Below are 8,340 nucleotides of genomic sequence, written 5' to 3' on the forward strand. Positions count from 1 at the left end.
CGTTTGGGTTTCAAAGAAACCCAGTGGACTTTGGACGAGGCTATCTTATAGAGTCATTATGCGGACAACATAACTGACTCGGCTAAGTTTGACCATGATGCATGCATAATTTAAAGAGAAATGGTTTCTATGGGGTATTAGACTGGTACCCTTGAGCGGACAACTCAAGAGGGAAAGGCGCGGAACCGTCGACTACACCGTTGATCGACTGGTTTTACCGCAAATATGCCTTTGCCGGATTTAGGGGGTGATAATATTGGAAGGGTGAAACCACTCATTATAAGCGTTGCTATGGTATTTTGTTTGGCACGAGTAGAATATGATGTTGAAGAATGCAATTACAATAATTAAAAAGTTGTCATGTACTTTCACGTTCATAAAACAATAATTACAACAGTTTCTCATAATTTACAACATTATTGAAAGAAAGCGGTAAAGGAAACAAAAAAAAAAAGAAATAAAGAGCCAAGTCAGTTTCGTAGTGGAGGAAGGAAAAAATATTTAAAGGCATTTAAACAAATAAAGGCATATAAAGAAGCATAAAGTCACAAATAGCATGAAAATGGTAAAAGCCTTAAAGAAATCCCCAGCAGAGTCGCCATGCTATCGATGCCACCTTTTTCTCGCGAAATCGGGTTTATAACATTTGAGCGGACAACTCTTTTCCTTTTGGGAATCGGGTTTGCAATTTAGAAGAGTCGCCACCTAATAATTGAGTGCATTAGGACACTAAGAATAAAAAAATAAAAATAAAAAGAACCAGAGAATGGGTAAGGGCTTGAAATTATCTCGGGGGGAAGGTGTTAGGCACCCCCCCCCCAAAGATCCACTAGTGTGGTTCCCGGCCATGCTATAATTGTGACTATAAATATAAACAACAAGTAAACATACAAGACCGCTTTCACATAACGATCGCAAACAAGGGAAGTATAAAAGTTAAATAAACATGCTGAAGTTCGGAGATAGGCGATTTCATAATTATTTAAGGGATATACAAGTGCAGGAAAAGGGGGTCAAATAATTGGTACAAATAATCAAACAAAGGGAATAAAAGAGGCGGAGGTTTGGAGAAGAAACAGTGCTGGAAATCAAATAATTAAAAGAGATTTTTTAGTGACTGAAGTAAAAGAAGAAGTTTAGAGAACTGAAAAATTAACAGCTTTTCTAAAAAAAAGTTCTAGAAAGAAAAGAAAGTAAACAAATAAAGAGGGAGGGGGTCCTAGGTTTATACATAACATGGATCACCCCACACAACACCCGGTAACCATTTATACACATGGTGTTATCGCGTGGTCACCATATCCATGTCTACCCTTACCCACCCCGTTAAGGTATTAAATCGCGGAATGGTCTCGTTACCTATTGCATGCTATTACCCGCCCCAATCCTATCAGTCCCGGAGGAAGTTGGGACTACTAATCCTAAAGGGAAGGATATTGGCTTTTCAGAGTTTTAAAAGGACAAAAGTCTAGTGCGACAAACAAAACACATAAAAGCAATAAAAGGGGAAACACATAACAGTTAAAGGCTCAAATAGGCCTCCTCATTCAAAGCAACGAATTGTTTAGCATGACTTACAGGTACTGGTTAGGTCCTTAATTAAACTTAAACGTTAAAGGGGTGGCTGATTTATCACATATTTTCAGATAAGAAGTCCAAATTAGGCCTGCCTGCTGGTTGTAATTATTAAAGACTGGTATAGTTAATTAGTTACCTAATGGTTTGCCTAGGTGAGACCTATAGGCATGATATCTAACAAGGTAAAGCATACTGATTTTAAGGAAGGATTACTGATTTTAGAAATAAACCAATTCTGCAGATACTAAACGACATTATTACTGATTTTAGACTCGCGGATGAATCAGATTTAAACGATTGCTCCTATAGGCATGAATTCTAAGCGTTACTGATTTTTAAAACGGTTACGTAAGTGCAGGAATCCTATAAGCATGGTATCTAGGATGCGATTGACTATTCTTTAACCCATAGATTGTTTGCCTAGTGACATATGCATATGCAGAAGTGCAGAAACTTATAGGCATGACTTCTATATGCGGAAATGCAGACACTTATAGGCATGGTCTCTAATGTGGGAATGCAGAAACTTATAGACATGGTCTCTAATGTAGGAATGCAGAAACTTATATACATGATTTCTAACGAAATGCATAACTTATAGGCAGGATTTCTATATGCAGTAATGAAACAACTTATAGGCAGGATCTCTATATGCAGTAATGAAACAACTTATAGGCAGGATCTCTATATGCAGATACATAAACGAAAAGGTTGTGATTGCAGAAGTAAAGACCTAAAACATGATATCTACCCCATATGCATAACATGAGTGACCCTCCCCCATTTTTACTATACACCCCATAAGTTATTACAAGATTATTACAACTTGAATGAATCCAGAAAAAAGTAAAGAAAATTACATCAGAAAAAATTCCAACCAAGGAGAGCCTAATTTAGACTCCTAGTCTGAAACATGAAATAAACCAACTTCCAAAGATCAGATTTCCAAAGCCTTTCTCATCTTTGGGTGTGTCAAAGTTCCAAGGAGCTTCATGAACTCCAGGCAGTGCTTACACCCAAATACATTGCAGGATCAGATTATAGTGCAGTGTGGAAGAGCCAGCCCTCAAATGTCCAAGTTCAGAGGGAACTCAAGGTCCCCAAGGCAAGGCTCATAGGAGGGGGGCAGAACTTAGAGTCTAAGAGTAAGTGTAAGTGCAATAGAGGGGGAGTTAGGGAAGGCCATGACAGGCTAGTGGTCATGCCCAGCAATTAGGAATGCTGGCACACCCCTGACCAGCCTGTTAGCTAGATTTGGGAGTTAGGACCCATTGAAGGTCAGGTTCAGACCTGGGCAGTAATTTGGATACTGCCAGGCCATGAACTTTAACTCAGCACATAGAAGGGAATGGGGGTATGGGGAATTTATAACAAACAGTAAACATAAAAGAAAGTAACATATTTAATACAGAACATGAGCAGCAAAGTAGGCAAGAGTGTAGTGACTGTAAAATAAACACATAGGGAAGAAGCTGAAATCAAAATCGAGACATACCAGTTTCAGGGAAAACAAATAAGTAAAACAGCAGTCTTGAAAAGCCAAGTTGCAAGCAAAGCAGTACAAAAGTCTCAGAAGAGAGTAGAGAATTGAAAGAGTATTGTGATTGAGAGTATGCGTGTGAGAGTATGAGTATTGAACTTAGGATTCAAAAGTTCAAAGTTGTTTTAGTGCTGAAGGGTCGAGCCCCTTTTATAGTGCAACAAACCAGTAAGAACAAGGTAAGGAAGTAACATTGTAATCAATCTCCCTTTAGTTAAGGGATTCTGATTTCAAACGGGTAAAAACAATTAAGGAAAGGGATTTGAAAAAATATTTTCCAGGCAGTACAATAAAGGGTAAATACATAGCAGTTATTTAAGGCAACAGCCCAATGGTACACGGTTTGTGTGAAATAAGGAAAGGGAATCAATCAGACAACTAGTAAAATCAAAGTTACAGGCTTTTACTCGAATGAATCAAGTCAGGAAAGGGGTAAAGAAAGGTTTAATTTAAAGGAAATCAGTAACAATCAAGTAAACACTATTAAAGGAATTCGAAATCAATTAGTAGTTGGCAAAAACCCTTTTGAAAGAAGAACTTCTCATATATAAAGCAGACAAATCAAACAAAAGAATCGTCATGTTACTTAGAAAAATAGTTCTAGCATTGAAAGGTTCAGAATCATAAGCAAGAGGATACGAGTCCAATTGCAGACTCACAATGAGTCTGAGAGTCCAGGGTCCCAAAGTGGAACCCTAACTCGAACACAAAATCAAAATCGCCAAGGGGAACCCCCAAATCCTAGGGTTTCAACTTGAATCAGACATAAAGGTGAGAAAGCAAGCCATTGAAACAGACTCAAAGGTTTGTTTCAGAGCCTCAACAAAACAGATATGAGAGCATGTTTGAACAACAAAGTAAGAAAGCTGATTCAAGATCATGAAGAACATATTTGAGAAAACTCGGACCTTAAACGAGTTCAGAAGAAAGAGATGATACAAACTTAAACAAAAGCAGATGAAGCATGTTTAGCAAGAATACGAACAGAGTTTAGTAAGACAAAAATCAAAGAATCTCAACGGTAAACACATATAGTAAAAGAGCAAAGAAAACATAACAGGATTAACATAGGAGTAACATGTATAGTAGAAAAAAGAAAAGTAGACAGACAGTACATGCGTAGCAAAAGAAATCACACGAGCATGATATAGACAACACACATAAAGCAAAGAAGAAGAAAAATCAGAAAGATTTTTGGAAAAATCCTTTCAGAAACCCTAAAATCGAAGACGAACGATTTTGAAAAGAACTTTTGGGGAAAACACTTTAAATGTCAAGTGAAGCATAGATACAGCATAGATCTAAGCAAACAACATGGAAAGAACTTCGAATAGCTTAGGGTTTCGGAGAAACCCTAGAAATGAGAAAGGCTTGGAAGAAGGTCCGATCTTGAGTCGGAGAGGTCAGGAATCAGGCTCCTGAGTCTTGAATATGCCGGAGCATGCCGGAGAAGCCATGGAATCAAAGGTCTGAGAAGATCGGAGAGGGAATCATCGAGGTCAGGTCTCGAAGCTTCGAACAACCATGGCTTACTGGTGAAGGTAGGTGAGTACCAACTATCCATGGCCTGAGAAGCCATGGATTCCGGTGACAGGCGGTTGAAAAGGGGTAGGAGGAGGCTAGGGTTCCGGAGAGCTTGAGAGAGTTTGAGAGAGTTTGGGATTCAGAGGCGGCTGAGAAGTGGGGAATGAGGGATTAGGGTAGGTCATTTGGGGTTAAAATGGTAAGGGGGAATTATGGCCGTTGATCTGTACGATCAACGGCCTAGATCTAAAGGGGTAGGTGGGAACCGGGTAGGGTCGTTTGAATTGGGTTATGGGTTGGGTCGGATTAAAAAATGGGCCGGTCCAGTTGGGGTTGAGATTGGGTCAATTAAGGGTTAAAATTGAAATGTAAAAGAGGCTGTAATTGAAATGAAATGAGGCTAAATGTTAAATAGCCAGTTTTACCCTTTTTATTTATAAAAAATAGTAAAATGATTTTAAAAACAAATTAAAAGCACTGAACCAATTAGTAATATATAAATGTTAATTTACAAAATACTGGAACCGATTTTATAATTATAGAAATGCTATTAATCCTAAAATAGGCTAAAATTGCAATTGTATGTATTTTGGCTTTTAAAAATACCAAATAAAATTATAAAAATATACAAAAATCACCTTAACTATATTTTGTTGTAAGTATGAGAATGAAATAAACTATTCACCAAGGTTGATAGTTTTGGGAATAGTTACTAATTTTTGTATTGCTAAAATGGACAATAAATTGATTTAAAAATCTTTAAAATTTATGAAAAATACCAAAACACTTGGGCATGCTTATATATGAATATATATATTATTTTGAAAGTATTTTGTAAATGAAAAGAAATACGTAGGGAAAAATTGGGTATCAACACTCTGCCTAGTTTTCACACCACCAATCAATGCCCTGCAACCAACTATGACCACCCACCAAACAGACGATTCGACTCCCTTCACTGACTTACCTAACAACATTTCCATGTAGATAGACAGCCCCAATTCCACACCAACACAAAAATCTTTTCTTCAAACATTAACATCCAACTCCACATTCCCAACCTATCCATCAACTTCTCAGTCAATACATGAGGACCACGACCTTACGGATGAAACAATTAGCTCAGATGATTCAGACACCTTTATACCACTAAGTAAGCTTGATAAATCCCGCTTATATTCCCCTTGGAAAAACTCATTTAATGTCAAGGATTTTGGTAAGACGATGGGCCACCAACTCCTAAAATCTAAACTCAACCAACTTTGGAAGCCCACTGAAGAACTCCATCTCATAGACTTAGGGTCAAATTTCTTCCTCATCAAGTTTAAATATGAGGCAAATAAGTTCAAAGCACTGCATGAGGGGCCATGGTTTGTCATAAACCACTTTCTCTCTATCCGCCGTTGGGAGCCTAAATTTGTTGACTCCAATACACAACTCACATACGCTGCCCTATGGGTACGACTACCAAAGCTCCCGACTGAATTCTACGATCTTGAAATCTTACAGACGGTGGAAACCAAAATAGGACAACTTCTTAAAGTTGACACTTGAACTTCTACCACTACTAGGGGTAGATACGCCCGTATTTGCATTAAAGTGCCATTGGAGAAGCCACTCAAAACTCATGTACACATTGGTACACACAAACAAGTTCCAATCTACGAGAGTCTCAACTTGCTCTGCACTAAATGTGGCAGGTTTGGCCATGCTAGTTGGAACTCTCAATTTACCCAAACTCCACTGCTCAATTCTCTCCCTACCGTGTCCATAACCCCACAACCATCGACCAATATCGTCAAGGATACAAATTCAGAATGGAAAAACATGACTTTCCCAACAAAACACACCCTAAAAAATGGGAAAATTCCCCACCCAGTCAACCACTGAAGTATTTCGCACTCAACCATCCGCTTACAGACCACTACCGCAAAAACTGGAGACGACGGTGATGGAAGCACTGCCACAGGTAAGGCCAGGTATGGACTCTAACCCTAATACTTCTCAAACCCGGGCCCATACTAAAAAGTTAACAAACTATCCTAATGACCCATATAACTTAACAAAAAATATTCCTTTTTCTTGCCTAGTTGGCCAAGAAACAAGTTCAAGCATTGAGGCTACTAAACCTGTAAGCCCAACCCACACTACAACTTCTTTACAAAAAGCCCAAACCACTACAAATTCATAAGACAACCCACTAATAACTCAAAAATCTACTGTAGCCACAACATCTCAACAACAGCCTAAATCACATGATATGGACCTAGGTTTACCGACTTTAGACTCCCACACAAATACTTCTTCATTGGACCATACACAAATGGACATTATTTCTTTAGTAGACAGCTTAGGTGGCTCTTTACACGCCTCCAAAATGGACACATCAGTCCACGACACCGTCAACTTAACCCCACACTCAATCTCCTCTGAATTCTCCGTCGTTTCTTTGCATGCCACCCCTCCTCCTCCAATGACAAACGACGAAACACTCACCACACGCAAAATCAATCCTACTCAGTTGGAATACCATCATAACCCTGCACGTGAATTCCAATCATGTACCTACAACCCTAAGTTAACACCTCCACCCACTAACCTACACTCTCCTTCAACACCCAAAGTTTCTGTCACAGAATCCATAAGTGAACTACCTCTGTTTTCCCCATCACAAACCTCAACTATATCACCATCTCAACACAGCAACGATGCCTAGACCTTGGTTCACTTCAACCAGAGAAAGAATCCAACACAACAATCAATACTTCAGTTTTCCACGTCTCATAATGGAAGGTCCTCCTCATCCAAATCCAACAACACCAATCATATACACGTCCCAAACACCACCACCGGATTACCCACTTCAATCATGGCTCGATATGGGTCTTCAGGGATATGCTCTAATCTTTACCATGGAGCTCAACAACCAGGAAGTAATTCTTCTTGTTCAGAATCCAGTCCATTTAGCGGAGATAGTTACGGAGGCCATGCGCCTGGGCATGGAGGCGTACACTAAGAGTCAATGGTACTCCGCACAGACCCCTCTACTGCTGGATTATCACCAGCTATCAACCTCCACGCACACACCATGGTCCCACTCACAAGCTCTCCCAGTTCACACACTCACACAAATAATGGGTCTATTCCCCTTCTACCCACCTCATCACACAGGTATGATCTATGCCCCGTGGTTCCAACATTTGAGCACCTTCACCCCTCCACACTATACTTTGTCCCCAACCAGTACACAAGCTCCATTGTCTCCCATGCACAGTCCTCCCCACACTCCTCCTCCATCACCAAACGCACTAAGCGAACAAACCCACTTAGAACTAACCCAAATAATGGAGGGGATGAGGGAAACAAGGACAGAATGGCTAAAGGGAATTTATCTCTACAGCCTGAAAGAGCAGTACGCAAAAAAATTCATTCTCAAATGCCCCCCAGAACTTCTGTCATGCAGTCTAAACTTTCAGGCAACTACAAATCAGAAAGTGGAGAAATATGTCGTGGTCATAATTCCAACACTTCAACAGACGACTCCAATGAGCCCTCAAGTTCCGACAACTCAAATGAGTTCTCAGGTTCTCCAGTCACAACCTCCTCACTTCGGAGAGAGGATTGACTTCACTCACATCCCCACAAACACCCAATCCATAATGAATCTTATAGTTTGGAATTGTAGAGGGTCCAACAAT

The sequence above is a fragment of the Nicotiana attenuata genome, unplaced genomic scaffold (assembly GCF_001879085.1).
Source record: "Nicotiana attenuata strain UT unplaced genomic scaffold, NIATTr2, whole genome shotgun sequence".
Classification (NCBI taxonomy): domain Eukaryota; kingdom Viridiplantae; phylum Streptophyta; class Magnoliopsida; order Solanales; family Solanaceae; genus Nicotiana; species Nicotiana attenuata.